The 16,129-nt window shown below is 51.9% G+C and overlaps 1 pseudogene; it reads left to right on the top strand.

Moving 5' to 3' along the window:
- Nucleotides 1-3,053: 3,053 nt before the first annotated feature.
- LOC123083996 (GDSL esterase/lipase At5g03610-like) overlaps nt 3,054-16,129 on the top strand; it is a 74,344-nt pseudogene continuing 61,268 nt past the window's right edge.

Here is a 16,129-nt window from a genome sequence, read left to right as displayed (position 1 = left end):
GTAAAATGTTTGTGTGGCCTTAGAGGACACTCCAGCGTGGTATACTTCCGTCTTATGGTTTTTCTTGTTTGTTTCTTATCTGAACTAAATCGACTAAGAGGCTCGTTGTTTATCTCCTATCCTTTTGTCTGAACCAAGACACGTCAGTACAGTAACACCACGCCGTGAACCTGTCTACAAGTCCCTGCATGTTACCTGAACTGCTTAACTTTGGAAGCACGCGTACGTGTACCCACATTGCTACGTAGTATGCACCGCCGCTTAAGCACGCGCCTGACAGTGGTACTGACTAAACTGAACTAAACTAAGATAGATCAGTGATAATAGCAGCTTTATTAGGTGGGTTTGTGGGTGACTGGGACGAGCAGACGGTGCATACCAGGAGTATGCATCTGGTAAAGCTAAGATTCTGCGGCGGTGGCACGCTGTTCTACGTGGCCGCCGGTCGATCGACATTTATTCCGCTCCGTTCCGTCCATCCGTCCACTGAAGAAGAAAAACGCGCGGTAGGGTAGGCTGTGTCAGAGCAAGGAGAATAAAACATGTAGTACGTCCTTGGAGGCTTCTTCTGACTTGCTAGTTTGCGCGGCCACAGGAATAGAATCATCTTAGCCTCTTAGGCCTTCTTTAGAGCATCTTCAGTTGTTCGGCGTCCCAGGAATGAAATAGCATCTTCTGAGGCCAGCCGGCGCTATTTTGGCATGGGGGCGGTCGGGTTCTCAACCACCGTCCCAGGTCAGCCTCTAGACGCCATTTTTTAATTGAAGTTTGGCTAAAATTAGACAAAAAAGACACAAATGCGGCTAAAATTCGGTGGGTTTCATTCATATTTATACCTAATATAAAAAGACATAAAAAACCATAAAAAAAAACTACGCCACCCGCTGCCGCCCGAGCCTTCTACATGCTGAGGAGCTTGTAGAAGGCGATGTAGTCGTCGTTGTCGATATGGAATCCAGATGGGTCTTTTTTCATATTGACTGTTCATTGGATTTGACGGAAGCCAAGCGAGATGATGACACCACGGTGTCGTCAATGAGGCATGGGAGTGAGCGGGAGAGAAACTACCGCAATTGACTTAAGGTCCTGTTTGTTTCAATTGCAGTTTACTTTGAACCAGCTATGGATTCGCTTCACCAGCAAAGCTGATTGCCACCGAAGTACACTGGGACGTGCTTTAGGCAATTGCATTGAAAATAGTCAGAATCCAAATTCATCTTCACTAGCAAAGCTGATTAGAAATAGTTTTTTTTTTCAGTTTTCTGATTTTTCCTAAGAGAATTTGCTGCCTAAAACTGAAACAAATGAGGTAAAATCAGGATGCTCCTAAAAACCACATAGTGTAGAGTTGAATGCAGTCGATCTTGTTGGAATCGATACAACCTTTTTTTAGGAAAACTTTTTAATCTATTCATCTTCAATTATGGCAGTACAACGAACACCAGAAATAAAAATTACATCCAGATCCGTAAACCACCTAGCGACGACTAAAGCACTGAAGCGAGCCGAAGGCGCGCGGCCGTCATCGCCCCTTCGCCGCCGGACTCGGGCATAACTTATTGTAGTAGATAGTCGGAAAGTCGTCGTGGTAAGCCCAATAGGACCAACACCCCAGAATAGCAACCGCCGGCGATGAAAAATAACGTAGATCGGAAGGATCCAAACCAAAGACACACGAATATAGACAAACAAGGACGAGATCCGAGCAAATCCACCAATAGATCTGCTGGAAACACACCTCCACACACCTACCAACGATGCTAGATGCATTGCCGGAACGGAGGCTAGGCGGAGATACCTTTATTCCATCCTCAGGCAGCCGCCACCGTCTCGCCTTTTTAAGCAGGACACAAACCCTAACCAGATTGAAAAAACGACTAAAAAGTAAAGCGGAGCCATTCCGCTGGCCCTTGCCGGGATTCACGCACCTCCATGACCCTAGGGCCACCCGAGACGAAGCGGACCTGCGCTGGCGCCGGCGAGAGGTATGAAACCTAACTTTCTTTCTTGGAGGAGGCGGCTGCTGGCGTTGTAAAGACGATCTGCCAGATAAGGATATGACTTTCATTGACACTGGTTCTTCCCGACTGACGTGGCTGCAGAGAGAAGACAGTTGAGAGAGTGCCGGCAAGAGGTATGAACCCTAACTTTTTTTTTGAAGGAGGAGGCGGCTGCTGGTGTTGTAAAGACGATCTGCCAGATAAGGATATGACTTTCATTGACACTGGTTCTTCCCGACTGACGCGGATGCAGAGAGACGACGGTTGAGAGGAGTTAATGCAGTCCATGGCCGGAGGCCGGAGCTAGCCCTGTGTGTACGTGGTAGGGCTCCTCGTCCAACCGTGGCTGACGAGGGGGGCTGGCTGGCTCGCTGTAGGCTGTAGCACGACGGCGACGGTGGGCGGTGTGGGCCGGCCGTTTCGGTGGCGGTTGGCCGTCCAGATCGGCCGGTCAGACCCAGCGATCGAGCGTGATTAATACAACCTGACCTGAGCATAGCTGGTCAGGCAGAGTCATTTTGGTTGAGTACGTACGTACACGAAAACGTATACATAGAGCCAAATATAGGACAAAGCCGTCTCGCTTGTGTGTATATACAGCATAAAAGAAAATACTACTCGTATAGTCGTATTTGAAGATATACAATAATAAGGATATTTAAAGGTATACATTGTATATACAAGTTAAAGAAAACCGTGTCGTCGCATACGTATAGCGTATAGGAGCACAGGTGTTGACCATGCAGCGCATGCATGGAGAAATTCAGATATACTACACGCATGGCATGAGGTGCTGACATTATTTATGGTTTCGAGGAAGGAATAATGGCGGTGTCCACTGATTGCTGGTGTGTCTCCATCCATTCCCAGTCGCAGCCATGGAGATGTATGGCGTACTTACGCCGGGTATAAAGCTTCCCGGCCGGCCCATCCCTCCCCTCCCACACCACAAACCGCGCCATCACTAACAGTCACAGGGCATCAGACAGACAGGCGCGAACGAAGCGGTCGAGGCCGGCCACATACCACACCTCCACGGCGCGCCGCGCGGCCATGTATCACCGCCGGAGCTGCCCGCCATCAGCGGCCGCTGCCGGAGCACTTCTCTGTAAGCCAGTCGATCTTGTCGCTATAAAACTGCTTGTAACGGGAAGTATCATATACTAGTATCATGCATATGATACTAGTGTATGATACTACATCTGTAATGCATGGTGTCATATAGAACTATATTTATTGTCATGTGTGACAAAAAGTAGCACATCATTTAATATGATACGGTATCATAATATAATATTCAATCATTTTTTTCTTCATTTAATCCTATACCATCTTATCAAAATTACTTAATTAGCGTGCATAATATTATTTATGATACTTTCATTACGACCGGGCTAATAAGGAGACCGCTCCTATATTTATTGCTTTCTCAGCTAACCACGCCAGCGCACTTCAATTCTCGCTCTCTGCCTCTCTGCCATTCACTCATTGATTGCCCTCTGTATCTGATGAGCTTCAGGCCTTGCGATGGTGGTAGTGATGCTCTCTCCAGCCACGGCGGTGGCCGGGTGCCCCTCCGGCGGCGAGCGGGTGAGCGAGCAGCAGGGGAGGAGCCGTGGGCGTCATCACCGGAAGCATGAGGTGAAGGAGCAGCTGTGGGTGTTTGGCGACTCGTACACGGACACGGGCAACCTGGGGAACCTGTGTGTGTGGGGGGGGGGGGGGGGGGGGGGGGGGGGGAGCTGACCCACGCCTGGTACGACCCCTACGGCCGCACCTTCCCGCCCCGCCCCGCCGGCCGCTTCTCCAACGGCCGCGTCCTCACCGACTTCGTCGGTAAGCCCACCACACTCAGCTCCTCCTTTGCTGGTCTCCGCCGTCAATTACTAGTAGTAGGAGGCAGGGCTAATTAACACTCGGTACTGTGCACGCGCGCGCCAGCAACGCTCGCCGGAGAAGACGTGGCACGGCGGACGGCGGTGGTGTGCTAGCTGTGTGGTGCAGTGGTAGGAGTAAACACATGTATGCAGTTGGTCGTTGGGTCGTCATCATCATCCATCCAAGGGAGGGGAAGGGAAGGTCCGTTCAATAGATAGATAGTTGGACGAATTGAAGCTGTCGATGGATGGATGAGTAATTCGCTCGTGCATTCATTAATTCGCTCGTGTTCAACTCAATTCGTTGTGTGGACGTAGTACTACTCGTTTCTGATTCGTTGGGTTTAGACATGGCCATCTTGCAGTTTCCGTTCTTCGTTTCATTTTGGTACGTAACATGTCAGTCTTCACAGTTGGGTGCAACATGATCACCCATTTTGGCCGTACGCTAGCTGCACGCGTTGCACGTCGCCGGCAAAATGGTCGGCCGGCCGGCCGGGCCGTTTCACATGCCGCTATTCCCTTTTTCATGCATCTCTTCTTCTGTACCCATAGTCCCATACACATGCACATGGAACTAATAACTTCATCAGCCCCCGCGCGCGCACATGCACATGCACTACCTCTCAAAAAGAAAAAGAAAACTTCGTGCATGTTTAGCATTTCACCGACCCTTGTCTTGTCAGGATCGGCCTCGCATGGCTTCACCCATGACATGCATACGGTATTAAACTAGCATATATTTCCTCTCTGCTCTTGCGTTGCGAGGTCTCCAGTCAGGTCAGATGTGCTACGCAGCTTGTCTGAAGCGCCGGCAGGAGCTTTCATAATCTGACCGACGTTTTTGTTGCAAACCAGTCGAGAGCATCTCCAGCCGCGTCCCCAATAGGCCTTTTCCAGACGTTTTTGTCGCGCCGGCGCTGAAAAAACGGTCCAGTCGCATCCTTAGAATCCCGTTTTTTGTCGGCTCAGGCCGAAACTGGTGCCGGCGGAATCAGGCCGAACCCGGTGTCCTGGGGGGCGCCGGCACAAGCGAAAAGGGCGTGTGGGTCCACCCTATCGGCTTGTCGAGCGTCTCTTCCCGCCGTTTCTTCCCGCCTTTCCCTCACTTCCCTCCCATTCTCTCCATTCCTCCCGCCAATCTCCCTCCCGCTCGCCTCCCAGCCGGCCGGCCGCCATGTCATCGAAGAAATACGTTGTCCCCCAGGCCGCGGTAACCGCGACTGCCTCCGTCGCCCAGCCGAAGCAGAGGAAGCCGAGGGCGCCGCCGTCCAAGCCACCCGGCATGTCAAATGCCGAGTGGAGGGTGGAAGTTCAACGACGGGAGGCTGTCACCGCCGACCGGCGGAACAGGGCGATCGCCAAGAAGGCCCGTGACAATGCGGCGCGTGCGGTTGCGGCTTCGGCGGACCAAGCCGAGGCGACTCGTGCAGGGATGATGAATCCACCCGACAGCCACGCCCATCACGCGCCCTGGTGCCAGCAAGGCGTCGGCTCACCGTCGGCGCAGCCATGGGGATGCACGTCCTCAGCGGGCTACGCCGACGGGGACGCGCACGGTGGGTTCAACCCCAACGTCACCTTCCCCATGGACACCCGGCCCAGCGCACGCTCTCGCCTACCTTCGCCGGCGTGCAGTACCCTCCATACAACTACTCGCCGCGCGCCTACGCGTCCTCCCTGACGCCCCCTTTCCGCCGTGGCGCGCTGCCCTTCTCGCACCTCGGCGACACCGACGAGACCGAGGCCGACATGGACGACATCATCGCGACAGGCTCGACCGCGGCCGCCGCGTCTCCTGGGTTCGTCACCCCGAAAGACATGGTGAATCTCAGCGGCGGCATGGACGACGAGCTTGGCTACGTCTACGGCGAGGAGGAGCAGGAGGAGTAGGAGGAGGAGGACGAGGAGGAGGACGACGACGAGGAGGAGGAGCCGGGGACTGTTCCGGCGAGGAGGCGCAAGAAGAAGAAGTGGGCGGCCAGGTCTGGCGAGCCGCGCATCAAGTGGGCGTCCAAGGAGTAGGAATGCTCGCCGAAGCATGGAAAGTCATCTGCCTTGACCCGACCACCGGCACGAAGACGTACTGGGACCGCATCAAGGCCGAATTCGACGAATGCAAGCTCGTCGACCCCTGCTTTAAAGGCGTCTACATGCAGCGCGGGGCGAAGGCGATGGCGAACCATTGGGGTCATATCCACGGGGCGTGCAACAAATGGCATGGGATCGTCGAGGAGGTCGCGGCTCGCCTGGAGAGCGGCCACTAGTAGAAAACGGGCCTATTGTCCCGGTTCGTAAGGGCCTTTTGTCCCGGTTCCTGAACCGGGACTAAAGGGTCGTTACTAATGCCCTGTCCGTTTAGTCCCGTTTCAGTCCAGAACCGGGACAGATGGGCCTCCACGTGGCCTGTGCGCGGAGCCCAGGCAGGAGGGCCTTTGGTCCCGGTTGATGGCACCAACCGGGACCAATAGGCATCCACGCGTCAGCATTTCTGTGGCAGGGGTTTTTGTTTTTTTTTGAAAGGGGGGGGGGGTTGGGGGTTTTGGGGGGTTAATTTAGGTGTTTCATATATTGTGTTAGCTAGCTATAATTAATAGAGAGAAGTGTCCTCTCTTATGTCCGTGCTTGGTCGACGCTACGTACTATACATATGTATAGAGAGGACTAGACACGCTAGCTAGCTAGTAAACAAACGAAGGAAACAGAAGATCGTCATGAACATATATGCATACAGAGAGAAGTGATATCGACCACCTCTCCTTCTCCGAGAGATTGGTCGAACAACAAGTTCTCGTATATCTATCCGACACTACCGACTACATATATACAATAATTATCTCTTACAAATATAATCTCCTAACATACAGACGCATGGTCCACATAGTATTCACCGTCTTCAGCGATCACGTGGTCAAGAAAGAATACCGCCAATTCCTCTTGACTTGCTCGCATGCGAGCTGGTGCTAGGAGTTCATCCCGCTTCCGAAACATCTAATTTGAAGAAGGGGGTCAATACATATATATATGAATGAATGAAACTCAACACAAATGATGGTAATAAAATAGAATTGTGAATATTGTTATTTACGCACTTCATATTGTTCGTCGGAGTAGCCCCGCTCACAGGTCGTGTGGTGGATGGACTCGCAAACGTAGTATCCACAGAAATCATTCCCTTATTCCTGCTACAACCACTTTACAAGAAATAGAGGTCAATCAAACTGGTAAGCAAGAATGCCAAATGGTATTGATGAAACTAGCGCTTGAATCACTAGGAGATGCGGAACATGTTACTATAGTACTTACTTTCGGGTGTCTAAATTCCAGCTTCTTCGGCAGTCTTGGAGCTTTTTTGGTGAATTTTCTCCAAACCCTGCCAGACAAACAAAACAATTACTTGATATCAGAAATGAACAAAGTTGCTGATATGGTGGATAATGATCGATTTAACTTACTTCTCGAGCATTTGAGTCATGTCCGCATACTCCTGGGGATCTTTTCGTTTAGAGTCCAAGACAGTTACTACTCCCTGCTCAAGCTTAATCTCTAGAAGAATATAGTGGAACCTGCGCACGCATGCATAACTCATCAATTACATTACTATAACCTTGACTAATATATAAGGGAAACCGAATATGCATAAGACAGTAACACTCACTTGAAGTTGTAAGGAAAGAGTATTATATCTTTGTTTTCATTTATTACCAACAATCGTAGCAAGTTGGCCTCGGTATCTACGGCATGAAATTTAACTTCGGTTGCATCTATGAGATTTGTGTTAATGAACCCAATATCACCGATTTGTCTTTTCTTCAATTTGACGATCTTCAATCTGCATAATATAGTGAGGATAATTATAAATACATGCAATGAAAGAGCTGAGCTATATAGAGAGACTTAATGATAGAAGTAGTACTACTTACAGACAGTAGCAGGTGACCGTTGCTTTATCGAGGGCCAATTGATTGAAAAACTGAAAGGACTCCTCAAATGGAACAGGCAACAATGTAAGTGCATCTAGTGCCCCTTAGTGATTTTGGTGTATTGAAGACTTATAGGTTAAGGGACTAATGCGTTTGTGAGTGTACACAGGTCTATAAGTCTATGGGGAGTGAGGGAGTCCTGGATTAGGGGGTGTTCGGATAGCCGAACTATACCCTCAGCCGGACTCCTGGACTATGAAGATGCAAGATTGAAGACTCGGTCCCATGTCCGGAAGGGACTTTCCTTGGCGTGGAAGGCAAGCTTGGCGATACGGATGTTCAGATCTCCTACCATTGTAATCGACTCTATGTAACCCTAACCCTCTCCGGTGTCTATATAAACCGGGGGGTTTTAGTCCGTAGGACAACATACACGTCAACAATCATACCATAGGCTAGCTTCTAGGGTTTAGCCTCTCTGATCTCGTGGTAGATCTACTCTTGTACTACCCATATCATCAATATTAATCAAGCATGACGTAGGGTTTTACCTACATCGAGAGGGCCCGAACCTGGGTAAAACTTCGTGTCCCTTGCCTCCTGTTACCATCTGGCCTAGACGCACAGTTCGGGAACCCCTACCCGAGATCCGCCGGTTTTGACACTGACATTGGTGCTTTCATTGAGAGTTTCTCTGTGCCGTCGCTGTCAGGCCCGATGGCTCCTACGATCATCAATGGCGATGCAGTCCAGGGTGAGACCTTCCTCCCCGGACAGATCTTCGTCTTTGGCGGTTTCGCACTGCGGGCCAATTCACTTGGCCATCTAGAGCAGATTGAAAGCTACGCCCCTGGCCGTCAGGTCAGATTCGGAAATTTAAACTACACGGCTGACATCCGCGGGGACTTGATCTTCGACGGACTCGAACGAGCGCGCTGCACTGTCACGACGAGCATGATCTAGCTCTGCCGCCGAACAGTGCCCTGGAGGCCGCACCCGCATCGGCTCCGACCCTTAGTTCAGAGCCAACCGCGCCGATTGAGGATGGGCGGTTGGACACCACCTCGGGGGCTGTGATCCCAACTGCGGTTGAGCCGAACACCAGCCCCGTACTCTGCGAGACTCGTGACTCCACGGAGCTGGATTCTTCTCCGGACTCCGAGCCCTCCGCGCCCCTGCCGATCGAATCCGATTGGGCGCCGATCATGGAGTTCACGGCCGCGGACGTCTTTCAGCACTCGCCATTTGGCGATATCCTGAAGTCACTGAAGTCTCTCTCTTTATCAGGAGAGCCCTGGCCAGACTACGGTCAGCAAGGTTGGGGTACGGACGATGAAGAAATTCAAACCCCACCCACCACCCACTTTGTAGCCACTGTCGACGACTTAACCGACATGCTCGACTTCGACTCCGAAGACATCGACGATATGGACGCCGATGAAGGAGATGATGAAGAACCAACGCCTACCAGGCCCTGGAAAGCCACCTCGTCATATGACATATACATGGTGGACACCCCAAAAGAGGGAGAGGGCGACGGAACAACGGAGGATGACCCCTCCAAGAAACAGCCCAAGCGCCGACGTCAGCGGCGCCGCTCAAAATCCCGCCAACACAAAAACGGTGATTCCACCACGGGAGATAATAATACTCCGGAGAGTGCCGAAGAAAACCCCCTCCAGCAAGGTTTAGCACAGGAGGATGGAGAAACCAGCCCTCATGAGAGAGCAGCAGACAAAGAGGTCGAGGACAATAATTATATGCCTCCCTCCGAAGATGAGGCAAGCCTCGACGACGACGAATTCATCGTGCCAGAGGATCCCGTTGAGCAAAAGCGTTTCCAACGCACGCTTATAGCCACGGCAAGAAGCCTCAAGAAAAAACAGCAACAGCTCCGAGCTGATCAAGTTTGTTGGTTGACAGATGGACCGAAGTCCTTGCGGCCGAAGAGCATAAACTCGAACGCCCCTCCAAGAGTTACCCAAAGCGCAGGTTGCTACCCCAATTAGAGGAGGAAGCACTTGATGGGGCCGAACGGCCACCTCGTGGCCGCGACAGAGAGGCCTCCCGGCCCTCCACTCAAGCCGCACCCCGTACCAAGGCACGGGAATATGCGCCGGACTTACGAGACATGTTGGAGGACAAGGCAAGGCAAACATGATCGATCTACGGATCGCGTGGGGACCCCACGGCTCGAGACAGTAACCGTCATGCCGGCCACAAATTCGGCAGGGCCGAACACAGTAGACAAAACTCATTGGAGCTACGTCATGATATCGCCCAGTACAGAGGCGCCGCACACCCACTGTGCTTTACAGACGAAATAATGGATCATCAAATCCCCGAGGGTTTCAAACCCGTGAACATCGAATCATATGATGGCACAACAGACCCTGCGGTATGGATCGAGGATTATCTCCTTCATATCCACATGGCCCGCGGCGACGATTTTCACGCCATCAAATACCTCCCACTCAAGCTTAAAGGACCAGCTCGGCATTGGCTCAACAGCTTGCCGACAGGATCAATCAGTTGTTGGGAGGACCTGGAAGCCGCATTCCTCGACAATTTCCAGGGCACTTATGTGCGACCCCCAGACGCCGATGACCTAAGTCACGTAATTCAGCAGCCAGAGGAATCGGCCAGGCAATTCTGGACACGGTTCCTAACAAAGAAAAATCAAATAGTCGACTGTCCGGACGCTGAGGCCCTAGCAGCCTTCAAGCACAATATCCGTGACGAGTGGCTGGCCCGGCACCTTGGACAGGAAAAGCCGAAATCTATGGCAGCACTCACGACACTCATGACCCAATTTTGCGCGGCAGAAGACAGCTGACTTGCTCGTAGCAACAATATGACCAAGAACCCTGGTAGTTCGGACACTAGGGACATTAGTGGCAGGTCGCATCGCAACAAGCAGAAGCGCCGCATTAACGGCGACAATGCTCAGGATACGGCAGTTAATGCCGGATTCAGAGGCTCTAAATCCGGTCAGCGGAAAAAGCCATTCAAAAGGAATCCTAGGGGCCCGTCCAGCTTGGACCGAATACTCGACCGCTTGTGCCAAATACATGGCACCCCCGAAAAGCCGGCCAATCACACCAACAGGGATTGTTGGGTGTTCAAGCAGGCAGGCAAGTTAAGCGCCGACAATGAAGACAAGGGGCTGCATAGCGATGACGACGAGGAGCCCCGGCCGCCAAACAACAATGGACAGAACGGTTTCCCCCCACAAGTGCGGACGGTGAACATGATATACGCCACCCACGTCCCAAAAAGGGAGCGGAAGCGCGCGTTAAGGGACGTATACGCGGTAGAGCCAGTCGCCCCAAAGTTCAACCCATGGTCCTCCTGCCCGATCACCTTTGATCGAAGAGACCATCCCGCTAGCATCCGTCATGGCGGATTTGCCGCATTGGTTCTAGACCTAATTATTGACGGATTTCATCTCACTAGAGTCCTCATGGACAGTGGCAGCAGCCTGAACCTGCTTTACCAGGATACAGTGCGAGAAATGGGCATCGATCCCTCGAGGATTAAGCCCACCAAAACGACCTTTAGAGGCGTAATACCAGGTGTAGAGGCCAACTGTACAGGCTCAGTCACACTTGAAGTGGTCTTCGGATCCCCGGATAATTTCTGAAGCGAGGAATTGGTCTTCGACATAGTCCCATTCCGTAGTGGCTATCATGCACTGCTCGGACGAACCGCATTCGCCAAATTCAATGCGGTACTGCACTGCGCATACCTTAAGCTCAAGATGCCAGGCCCTCGTGGAGTAATTACGGTCAATGGAAACACCGAACGCTCCCTCCGAACGGAGGAGCACACGGCGGCCCTTGCAGCGGAAGTACAAAGTAGCCTCTCCAGACAGTTCTCCAGTCCGGCCATTAAACGTCCGAACACCGTCAAGCGCGCCCGGAGTAACCTACAACAAGACCGCCTGGCACGTTCCGAGCAGGCGTAGCAATGCGGCCCCAACCCCAACCCTAGCAAAAAGGCGACGCCAGTACTTCGCGTGCATAATTACGCTCTAGAAATACCATGGGCATAGGGGGAGGGGCACCATCACGGCACGCCCAAAACACGGCTTAAACCGCACCAGGGGCTGCCAATTTTTTACTTTTCTCTTACTTCCAGGACTCTACTCTTCGGAAGGCATGTTCGGTAGTTCAATTGCCGCACAAACGATGCAAGAACCAGGGAAGCAGACAAGCCATGCCGCATTACGAAAATCCCAGGTGGTCTCTATCACGAGCAGTATACCTGTTTCGCATACTATTCCGCAGCTTGCCCCTGGAGCAGACATGTTAAATAGTCCAACTTTTCGTTTATCGCATTATTTGTATCGTTCTGCTTTGATCGCAGCTATTTCTAATAAAAAATGCATAGCTTTTGTCTATTTTTGCACTATCTTTTTATAAATAAATGTTCCTTAACGACATGTTGCACCCGTACAACTTGGTACGGCCAAAATACGCCAGGGGCTTTTAGCACCCCTCAGTATGGTGTGAGAAGTCCGAACACTTTCAAAAGTGCGGCACCCCGAACTTATAGCATTATATGCATCGGCTCCGAATCATGTCTTGGGTCAATAGTTGGGTTTTCCTGGCTCCTATGTTTTGGTGCCTTACGTTCCGCTATATCGGCTAAGGTAGCACTAGGAGAACCACTGCGATTGTGCCCTAGTTGAGCTGGGCCGAGCACCTCAGTGGAGAAAGCTAAAACTGACTGTCATGATGAAGCGAGAGCTGGTCGCTGTTCGAGAGGTTTTTCCGAGTCCCTAAAGACTTATGCCGCTTAGGGCGGCGAGTCGGCTCTGTCCGGCCAAGGCGTGGATAGCGCCCCGAACTCGGTCTTCCGAATACTAGGGGCTTCGCCGAAATTTAAAATTATAGAATTCTATGTCTAAGTAAGAATGTTCACGCATTATAGTCCGATTGCCTTGTTCGTCGGGCTGAGCACCTCCCTCGAAGGACCCAAACATGGGAAAAAGAGCGCTCAGATTTATCCCCGAACACCCCAACACTAGTGGCAAGGGGGTAGAAGCCGACGACTCACCATCTCTCAGTATTGATAAACAGCCGCACAGAAGGTAATATTTTAAATTCAAGCAGCATTGCTCAGCGCATATGAACAAGTTTTCAGCGCACAGGACAAAAACTAGCGAGTTTTACTCAAAAATTACATCCCTAGTACATTCATCCACCACAAGGCGGGCACCCTTCAGAACATCTTTATAGTAATTTTCGGGCTTGCGATTCTCTTTCCCCGCTGGTGGCCCGTCCTTCACAAGCTTCTCCGCATCCAACCTGCCCCAGTGCACCTTAGCACGGGTGAGGGAGTCCTGGATTAGGGGGTGTTCGGGTAGCCGGACTATACCTTCAGCCGGACTCTTCGACTATGAAGATACAAGATTGAAGACTTCGTCCCGTGTCCGGATGGGACTTTCCTTGGCGTGGAAGGCAAGCTTGGTGATGCGGATATTCAAGATCTCCTACCATTGTAACCGACTTTATGTAACCCTAACCCTATCCGGTGTCTATATAAACCGGAGGGTTGTATTCCGTAGGCAATTAACTCCATATACAACAATCATACCATAGGCTAGCTTCTAGGGTTTAGCCTCCTTGATCACGTGGTAGATCTACTCTTGTACTACCCATATCATCAATATTAATCAAGCAGGACGTAGGGTTTTGCCTCCATCAAGAGGGCCCGAACCTGGGTAAAACATCGTGTTCCCTGCCTCCTGTTACCATCCGGCCTAGACGCACAGTTCGGGACCCCCTACCCGAGATCCGCCGGTTTTCACACCGACATTGGTGCTTTCATTGAGAGTTCCTCTGTGTCGTCGCCTTTAGGCCCGATGGCTCCTTTGATCATCAACAATGATACGGTCCAAGGTGAGACTTTTCTCCCCGGGCAGATCTTCGTCTTCGGCGGCTTCGCTCTGCGGGCCGATTCGCTCGGCCACCTGGAGCAGATCGAAAGCTACGCCCCTGGCCATCAAGTCAGGTTTGGAAGCTTAAACTACACGGCTGACATCCGCGGAGACTTGATCTTTGACGGGTTCGAGCCACGGCCAAGCGCGCCGCACTATCTCGAGGGGCATGATCTAGCCCTGCCTCCGGACAGTGTGCTGGAGGCCGCACACGCATCGGTTCCAACCCTTAACTCGGAGCCTATTGCGCCAATCGAGGATGAGCGGTTGGACGTCACCTCGGGGGCTGCGATCCCGAAAGCTATCGAGCCGAACGCTAGCCCCGCACTCTGCACAACCTGTGACTACGAGGATCCGGACTCCTCCCTGGACTCCGAATCCCCCGCGCCCCTGCCAATCGAATCCGATCGGGCGCTGATAATGGAGTTCATCGCCGCAGACATCTTTCAGTACTCGCCTTGTGGCGATATCCTGAACTCTCTCAAGACTCTCTCCTTATCAGGAGAGCCCTGGCCGAACTACGGTCAGCGAGGATGGGATACGGACGATGAAGAAATTCAAAGCCCACCCACCACCCACTTGGTAGCCACTGTCGACAATTTAAACGACGTGCTCAACTTCGACTCCGGAGACATCGACAGCATGGATGACGATGCAGGAGATACCGACGAATCAACGCCCATAGGGCATTGGACAGCCACCTCATCTCATGATGTGTACATGGTGGATACCCCTAAAGGAAGCGACAACGAGGAAAAAGGGGATGGGACGGGAGATCGACCCCCCGAAAAGCAATCAAAGCGTCGGCGTAAACGCCGACCCAAGCCCCGCCTCAACAAAAACCCAGCCATAGAGTAGGACGAGCCGGTAGACGACGAGCAGGCCTTAGAGCAACCGTCCGAACAGGGCAACACGAATAGAGAAACCGAACATCCCTCCTCCGGCAAAAAGGCATTCCGGACGACCTCACGCCGAATAAACCTATGGAGCAGAAGAATCTCCACGAGAGGCTCGTTGCAACTGCACACGGCCTAAAGAAGCAGAAGCGGAAGATGCACTCCGGATTAGATGGAGCAAAGTAATCAATACCACAGATAAGTACGGCGACAGTCGCCGCACTAAAAGCTATCCGAAAAGAAAGCTACCGCCTAAATTCGACGAAGAGGCCCTAGAGCCCTCGCATTCAAAAAATGAAAAAGCCACACGGTCGGATATACGACCCCATAAAGCGGCAAGCGGCGCCGCACCTAAATCGGCATGCGACCCACTTAAGGATTCACATCATGGCCCAGTCAGGTCCATTTATGGGCCGAGAAAGCAAGCTCTCATAAGCAACGCTATGAAGCCATCATCAGAATCCGGCACACCCAAATACAGGGGCGCCGCACACCCCTATGTTTCACCGATGAGGTCCTGGACTATGAATTCCCAGAGGGATTCAAACCCGTAAACATAGAGGCATATGATGGAACAACAGACACTAGAGTCTGGATCGAGGATTATATCCTCCACATACACATGGCTAGAGGAGATGATCTCCACGCCATAAAATATCTACCCCTTAAGCTTAAAGGGCCAGCCCGGCATTGGCTTAAAAGCCTTCCCAAAAACACAATTGGAAGCTGGGAAGAGCTCGAGGATGCTTTCCGAGCAAACTTTCAAGGGACCTATGTCCGCCCTCCGGATGCAGACGATCTTAGTCACATAACTCAACAACCCGGAGAATCAACTCGGCAGTTCTGGAATAGATTCCTCACTAAAAAGAATCAGATAGTCGACTGTCCGGACGTCGAAGCCTTAGCAGCTTTCAGGCATAACGTCCGAGACGAATGGCTCGCCAGACACCTCGGCCAAGAAAAGCCAAGAACAATGGCCGCACTAACAAGCCTCATGACCCGCTTTTGTGCAGGGGAGGACAGCTGGTTGGCAAGGTGCAGCCCCAGCGACCCAAGTACATCTGAAACTAGGGATGGAAACGGAAAACCGCGACGCAACAAGGACCGTCGCTGGACTAAGGACAAAAGTCCGAAGAGCACGGCAGTCAATGCCGGATTCAAAGGCTCACGACAAAATCAGGAAAAACCGCCCCCCCAGGATAACAGGGACGATCCATCCAACCTAAGTAAAATCCTGGACAGGATATGTCAGATACACAGTACTCCCGGGAAGCCTGCTAACCATACCCACAGAGACTGTTGGGTTTACAAACAATCCGGCAGACTCAATGCCGAACACAAGGGGCTCGACACACCAAGCGAAGACGAGGACGAACCCCAAAAGCAGAGCACCAGGAAACAAAAGAACTTCCCACAAGAAGTAAAAATAGTGAACTCACTTCACATAACAAAACGTGCGGCGCCCGTAAAGGTACGCACCACACGGCCC

This window comes from Triticum aestivum, chromosome 4A (assembly GCF_018294505.1).
Source record: "Triticum aestivum cultivar Chinese Spring chromosome 4A, IWGSC CS RefSeq v2.1, whole genome shotgun sequence".
NCBI classification, from domain to species: domain Eukaryota; kingdom Viridiplantae; phylum Streptophyta; class Magnoliopsida; order Poales; family Poaceae; genus Triticum; species Triticum aestivum.
This window is presented reverse-complemented; position numbering and strand designations above follow the sequence as displayed.